The 8,251-nt window shown below is 34.4% G+C and overlaps 1 long non-coding RNA gene across 1 annotated transcript; it reads left to right on the forward strand.

Annotated features, from left to right (window-relative positions):
* The first annotated feature begins 3,842 nt into the window (after positions 1-3,842).
* On the forward strand, positions 3,843-6,489 carry LOC101266243 (uncharacterized). The gene is made up of 2 exons (XR_182989.5): positions 3,843-4,487; positions 6,116-6,489. It is a non-coding gene; the product is annotated as an uncharacterized lncRNA (long non-coding RNA).
* Positions 6,490-8,251: the final 1,762 nt, after the last annotated feature.

An 8,251-nucleotide genomic window follows, 5' to 3' on the forward strand; every position in this document is an offset into this window, starting at 1 on the left:
TTGGCCTAAAAATGATGGCACTACTTATATAAGGGTTATGACCACTATATTTCATGAAATGAATCATAAAGAGATCGAGGTGTATCTAGATGATGTCATAATCAAGTCCTACGAGAGTTTGGACCACTTGACGCATTTAAAAAAGTTCTTTGATCATTTGCATCGTAACAACTTGAAGTTAAATCTCGCTAAGTGCGAATTTTGGGGTGCCGACCGACAAGTTATTGGGATTTATAGTCAGCAAAAGGGGTATTGAGCTCGACCCTTCCAATATTAAAGCAATTCTAGAGTTACCTCCTCCGAAGAGTAAGAAGGAGGTGATGAGTTTCTTAGAAAGGTTGAATTACATCAGTCGATTCATAGCCCAATGAATTGTGGTGTGTGAGCCTATGTTCAAGCTGTTGAAGAAAAATGCTTTGACAAAGTGGACTGAAGAGTGTCAGACTGGTTTTGATGCTATCAAGAACTATTTGTCCAATCAACCGATATTGGTTCCTCCGCGAGAAGGGAGTCCATTGTTGGTGTATTTTTCCGTATTAGATAACGTATTTGGATGCGTACTTGGGCAGTATGACGAAATAGGGAAGAATGAGAGGCCATTTATTATATAAGCAATAAGTTCACGCCATATGAGTCTCGTTTTACTCTTTTGGAGAGAACATGTTGTGCTTTGACCTGGATCGCTCAGAAGTTGAGACATTAGTTGTCTTCTTATACAACATACCTTATTTCAAGGATGGATCCATTAAAGTACATTTTCCAGAATGCGATGCCAACCGAAAAGTTTTCCAAATGGCAGATGCTTTTGAGTCAGTTTTATATTGTGTATGTGACTCAAAAGATAACTGTGTTGCTCGATTGAAACACTATCATCATTTGATACCAAGGATAGCATTAAGAGATAAAATTACACATCGCGAGAAGATATTCATGCCTCGTAAGAAATCATGCATCGAGAAGATATTCATGTATCGCGGAAAAGTCATGCATCACGAGTTGATATTCTTGCATCACGAAAAAGTCATGCATCGCGAGTTAATATTCATGCATCGTTGAAGATCATGAATCGCGAGTTAATATGCATCGTGGGTTAATATTAACACATCGCGGGAAGATATTCATGCCCCACAGAAAATCAGTCATTGCGAAAAAATATTCACGCCCTACCAAAAATCATGCATCACGAGTTAATATTCATGCATCGTGGAAGATCATGCATCGTGAGTTAATATTCATGTATTGCTAGGTCATGCATTGCGTGTTAATATTTAAACATCACGGGAAGATATTTATGCCTCACAGAAAATCAGGCATTGTGGGAAGTTATTCATGCCTCGCAGAAAATCATGTATTGCGAGTTAATATTCTTGCATCACGGAAGATCATGCATCGTGAGTTAATATTCATGCATCGCGGGAAGATGTTTATGCCTCACAGAAAATCATGCATCGCGGAAAGTCATGCATCGCAAGAAAATAATCATGCATCGTGAGAAAATATTCATACATCGCGAGAAGAAATTGATGCATTGCGTAGAATTCATGCATCGTGGAAAACCAAATCATGCATTGCGGAGAAGAAGTCATACATTGCAAGAGAAAATTCGTGCATCATGGAAAAGTCATACATTGCGAAGGAGAAATCATGCACTGCCAGAGGATGAAATCGTGCATATCAAGAGGAATATTTACCCTCAACATCAATTGCATCTTTTTATTTGGAAAAAGTAAACACCAAGAGAATCATCAAAGACACCATCAAGAAAATACCAGCACACTGCATCAATTTTTACTTGTTTATTTATTTCGACATCCAATGAAGAGTACATTGAAGATTATATTGCAAACATAAGAAATAATATTTATTTGCTTTATTTGCTTTACGTCAAATTGATAAAGTTGACGTCAAATATTAAAGGTGAACAACTAAGTGTCAACATGGTAAAAGACACTATCTCCCATTTGAATTGCATTGAATTCTCCAAAAAAAACCCACAGGTACGGTCGACATCAAAATAGATGCAACACAATGTGGAACTTTTTCTTAGAAGTGAACTGGGACATAGTCCAAAGAGGAGTGTCAAACTCTTAGGACTCGAGCAGAGGAGCGACTTCCACCAAAATCAAACCACACCTCTATCAGAAGGCATGTGGGTACTTCTTTGGCTTTTGTCAGTTTCAATTTTTGCATCCGGATATTCGGTATCCACCAGAAGCAAGTTTTCAATCTGAGTGACAATGCGCCAAGAGCTTTGGCAATTATATCCGTGTAAGTTCTTAATTATGGGTGAGAAGCACGTCACATTCATGGCTAAGAGGTTACAAGCCTCATTTTCATACTCAACTTAATTTGTCACCTGTCCAAAATCAAAGGTTATCTAGCATAATAGATTTCCTTTTCGACCGATAGAGTCAAATTACCAACAACCTTATTCCTAAGCTTAAAGGATACGTAGGCGGGCTCAGTATTGAAAACTCGGCTATATGTTCGCTCTCAAATCCTATTCCCAAGCATTTATATCCCTTTATAATTTGGTGTCAAGATGGTTTTTAAATTCTTCCTAAATTGTGCGTCAAATCAAGCGTAGTGAACTACAAGTGGCCTGAATTCTCATATAGCCTGAGATATATAGGAAACCCACTTCTGGGTTCGACCATAATTCTTAAATTCCGTATCAAATTTTGTCGGAAAGGAGAAGTTGTAGTCGGTCAAAATTGGCTCGGTCAATTTCATTTTTCTCGAATTTCTTGCATTTATCCAAGTAAAATGAGGGTCAGTTGTTGATACCCAATTTTGACCCCCCCCCCCAAAATAATTATTAACGAGCTTCTTAATTCTAAACAATTTAAAAATAATTAGTTTTCTAAAAACATTAAAGAAAATCCAAAATTCGTGAGTTATATTAAATAAACATGTCACTTTTAGTAATTTTAAGTAATATGTATGTTTTATAATTTGGTGCGTAATTAGTCTACTTTATGAAATATTCGAAAATTTATCTCAAAAAGGATTTTAGTTATTTCTAATGCTTTATTAAATTAGTTTTAGTAACTTGTAGTTTGGCTCCTTAATTTATAAATTGATTTATTAGTTTGTCTTGTTATAATTTAAATAGCATATACGTTTTTATATAGCCATATATATAACTAGTTTATTTTAAAAATATTCAAAAATTGGTTCAAAAAGATTTTGGTTTTACTTAATGCTTTATTAAGTTGATTTTGTCTGAATCGTTAGTTTACATTTTGGTTTTATTAGTTTATAATCAAGTTAACTATTTTATCTCGCTAATTTTTAAAGAAAGCTCGTTAATTAATTTTTAGTTTGACTCGTTTAGTGAATTATTCTATTCGTTTAGGATTCACTTCAAGTCCATGAAGAGAATAGTTTATGCTATCAATTTGAGCCCAATTCCATATTAATCATCCCCAACACCAGGCCAATCTAATTACCAAATTTTCAGCCCACCCCTTAAACTGGACCAACACAAGGTCCAATTCCTTTTTTACCTCAGCCTATTTTTTGTTAACCTTTGACCCGACCCCAATTTTTTCCCCTTTCCAAGAGAAATTTAGAGAACGTAACAACACGCAGCAATTCCAAATTCCCTTTGTCCGCTCGCCTTCATTTTCTCCACGCGCGACAAGGTAGTAACAACAATCGACTACACGACATCTACAATGGCTGGCAAGCGTATTGGACACGATATTCAAGCGATGTCCGAATTGCGTGAAGGAGAGCGACCAAAACTACACGTGGAAAAGAATACAAAGTAGCCCTGTGCGGTTTTGGCCTTTTCCTCATATGTCGTTTTAAAACCGTATGACTTCAGCATTCTAGAATGGCACACAAATTGTCCTTGATAGCGTGGGATCGATCCACGTCACTTGCAAGGACAATCGTTTTGATCCGTTCGTCCATTTTCCTTCATATTTGGCGAAAGGATTCAGATTTTCAAAAGTTTGTTCGTTTCAAAATGAGAAAAGTTTGTTAGGGTTTCAATTTGGATTTGGACCCCCGAATTCGGACTTTGGTTTCCCCAATTTCAATAATCCTAAACCCCTCCTATAAATATTCTTTTTCTTAGAAGCTTTACCGGGTGGGGAAAATTTTTCAAAGAGTTTTGTTACAATTTCAGGGGGATTTTTTCCAGAGAGTTTTTTTCTTTTTCCAGAGAGAGCAAAAATTTGAAAAAAGGGAGTTCAGAAAAGTAGCAGGAATCATCTGAAATTTGAAGGAAACATAACAATTATTGGATGTAAACATTCACATACCCAAACATTTAAGAATAGAGTAAAACTTCGGAGGAATTAGTTGGAGTTTAAGCTTTGTTCGAGTCTTTCAGTTAGTCCCTCTGCTCGTCTCCTGTCCCAGTTCGCTGCCCTGCCAAAGCTAAATGACTCTCTGTCTTCTCTTGCTTTCTTCTTTCCGACTCTGGCGATTGACCGAATCATGGAGTAGTTATTATTTAGTTATGATCTTACATGGTTTGTTTCGAATCCGAATTTCCTCTTCATCATAGTATTTTAATTTTTTGTGTTTTGTTTTTGTTCTCCGAATGACCTTATCACATGTTTAATGTGCTTTTCCCCTGTTTATGAGTTTTCTTGGTTGATTATACTCGTTTCAAGCGTGGCTCACTATCTTGTTAGTTGCCTCAATGCCTTATGTTATAATTTTATTGAAATCACAAGCATGCCTGCTCATGTGTTTGGAAGATACTGAAATGCTTCAAGACGCTGTCCACTCGATTTTCTTGCGAGCATAAGTCGATTTGTTAGAGTTGTGTTTTATTATTTTCTTATGAATCTGTCTATATTTATGTCGTCGTTCGTCACCCGATGTTTTCAATTTTCTAGATTGTAGCTGAGAGTATATTTATCTCCTCTTATTTCTAAAGCAAGTTTCGGTCTACTTCCGTGTTATTTAAATGGTTGTCCTGATAAGTGTTGAAGCATGTTTATCCCTCCCTTTCTCTCTTATATGAAGTCGTGAATGTCAAGCTCCTTTCTACTTGTATTTGCGAATCACATGAAATTCTTTTGTATATTACTAGCATCTTATCAGCCATTTTGTTCATTTAAAATGATCAACCTCGTGGCTTGCAATTTGTGTCAAGTCGATGGTTAAATTTCATTTTGGGGATTTTTCTAATTAAACTTAAACTAAATCTAGCATTTTTATTTTTTTTCTTGTTGTTTTTCCGTGTCCCAGATCGCCTTCTACCAAGATTTTTTTGCTTTTCGATCTGCTTACCTTTTAGAATAGCATGTCATTTGGTTTCTTGTGTTTGCGTTGGCTCATTGTGCCAAAAAAATAATATTTTAGTTTTGGGTTAAATTGTCGTTCTTTTAGAGCCATAAGCAAGTTTAGCCTAATCTGTGGTTTTGTTTGAACAAGTTTACAGTCTATTTTGGTTTTAATTTTGAAGTTGATGGGTGATATAAAAGTTACTTTAGTAATGCCTTATGTTACTAAAGTTTCTTTTACCTTTACCTTTGTCTGATTTGGGAAATAGCATACTTTGGAAAATGTATGTGTTTTGGCGTAGTTTGAATTGTATTAAATATTGTTCAAATAATGACTTTTTCCAATAAATATCATGTTATATATGTCTGTTCAAGTTTCTATTTAACATGCTTGCTTCAATAATTAAATAATGAAGTTATTTCATTTGGTTATTCCGACAAAGAAATACTAGTTCCATTTTTTAATGATAAGTCGAGTCTGAGAAATGTTGATCGATCATATGTCCAAAAACATCCTTATCTTATTATGTGTTCATGTTGAATGTGTCTATTCATGGGTTCAATAGTATAACTTGACCTAGTTTCTCCCTGTTCAACTGACTAAATAGCGTTTATATTGAAAAGGTCAGAATTATCTATCTCAAGTCTATACTTTTTTTATTTCGTTACTTGTTGATTGTATGCCTACGTGCCCATAATTTGATCGGTTCCAAATAATTAATCCTTTATTTACTCCTTCCAAGATTTTATGCTCAACGTGATTCTGCATGAAATAATTTAATTATATAATGTCTATTAAATCAAGTTTTATCTTGTCATCAATTTAATTGATAGATTAATTTCTTGTTTCTCCTTTGTTTGCATAGGAGCTTGTCAGGGTCCTATTAATCTTATCTACATATTTTCCTACTGGGCCAAAAAGGCCCAATTCTATTTCATCGAGTCCTTTGGCCTTAAAATTGACGCACAGGTTCCGCAAAATTGGAGAATATGAGGCTAATTGTAGAGTTGAAGTCTTGCGGCCAAAATCTCATAATTTGTTCATTTTAGATTGTATTTTGTTATCTTTTGGTCTTAAACCATTGTTGTCTTTCATTTATTGATTTTTGTATGATTAGATTAGGACATGTACTAATTAGAAATGGGCTAAAAGACCAAGATGGAAATGGGTCAAAATCCCAAAAAGAAAATTGGTCTAAATACCGGTCCAGATGGACAGAACCGGTTTGGACCCAACTCACTCCCTTTCCCTCGTTCACTTTATTTGCTTATGCGTTTAGTTATTTTGACGTTAGTTTTAGGGTCGAAAACTTTAAATTCACGCAAGACGCTGTTATCTTTTAATCATTTAAACTAAATCAATCGACTTCAAATTGGATTTAAAAAAATAAAATAAAATAAAATATTGCAAGTCAAAATTTCACTTAGAAAGCAAATTAATACTTCATTTTTCAAACAAATTTCATCTCAAAAAATTAAGTTAGACACTTTAGCTAAAAATAAAGTTAGTTGTCTTATAATTGCGAGTTAGCAAATATTTTAGGTGCGGTAACAACCTTCCTAAAATATAAATAGGAATCCCCGAACCCCTTTAAAGTTTTCTTAAGGTTTTTTTCTGTTTAATTCTTTTCGAAAACTAATTTTTCTTGATTTTTCTTTAAAAAATTAAGTGCGACTCTAAAAAGTCAAAAAGCATACAAAATATTATTTTTCTAAAAGCTTAGTATAAAATACAGACATAACTGCGTTGCTTTTCCGTTGATTTTGACCAAAAAAGTTATGTAGTCCGTCACTTTTAGCCATCATTTTTTGGCAATTTTATGTAGTGCAAATATGTTTTTTACTACTCAATTGTGTGTGTACCACAAATGCGTGACACATAATTTTAAAAATAATTATAAAATGACATGTATGATTATAAAATGACACATACATATAGTCACTACACGTCATTTTTCCTTTTATTATATTAGATTAATGTACCAACACTTTTCTTTCTAATTTTTATTTCGTTTTGCTATAACTGTCACCATCCACACAATTTCACGTCATCCCTTCTTCTCATCTTCCTTACCTTTTTTTTTCTTCTACTTCTTCTACTCTTTCCGTTGGAGTATAAAATTTGGCCTGATTTCTAATTGTTCACAATTTCACCGAGTTTGGAGTTGATTTTGAATTTTATTAGATTGAGGTTTTGGTGGTGACTGGTGGCCTAAGGAAGAGTGGGGTCTTTTGGGTGGTCTGATTGTTTCTAGTTTTTCATAATATCATTGAAGCTCGAGGGTGGCGGCATTAGAAAGGCCGAGACTTATTGGTAGAGTTGATTTGGGATTTTTATTATTGTTGTTGGTTCTCGCTTATAGCTGCTGGTTGAAGATTGTCGGAGGTGGTGAGAATGAAGGTGTTTTGGTTGGAGAATGTGAAAAGGACAAGAGGAAGGCAGTAAGTTTGTGCTTGGTTTGGATCTAAATTAGGGGTCATTGAGTAGTGGATGACTGAAGCATGGGTCAATCTCGAAAACTATTTGAGGTTCTTTTTGTTTTTGTTTGATATTCAACTTGTCTAGGTAGTTTTTTCAATTTATTTTCGAATTTATTTGTTTTTTAATGTGGATTTGATCTTCTATTTGTATCTTTGTTTGATTTTGGGTTTTAGTCGATTACATTGATTTTGTTGAAAGTTTTTGAAATGTTAGTGTAAAAGTGTTTCTCTTCCATGGCGTGTTTCATAATAAAGAGAGTAGTATAATAACAATAACAAATAGAGAAGAAAGTTGGGGGGGGGGGGGGAATAAAAAAATATAAGGTTAAGAAAATTTTAAATTTTGTCTAATAATGGTTTTAGATCCAAGTAGAAAGATGATGTCTATGTAAAATCCCTGATGTGGCTGTTAGACCATTTTCCAAGGGTTTCATGCTCCTGATACGTGTGTTTTACACGCACTCTGGTATTAGCTGCCACATAGGATGACAAGTCAAAAATAGTGTTTAAAATATTGTGTT

The sequence above is a fragment of the Solanum lycopersicum genome, chromosome 8, assembly GCF_036512215.1.
Source record: "Solanum lycopersicum chromosome 8, SLM_r2.1".
Lineage (NCBI taxonomy): Eukaryota > Viridiplantae > Streptophyta > Magnoliopsida > Solanales > Solanaceae > Solanum > Solanum lycopersicum.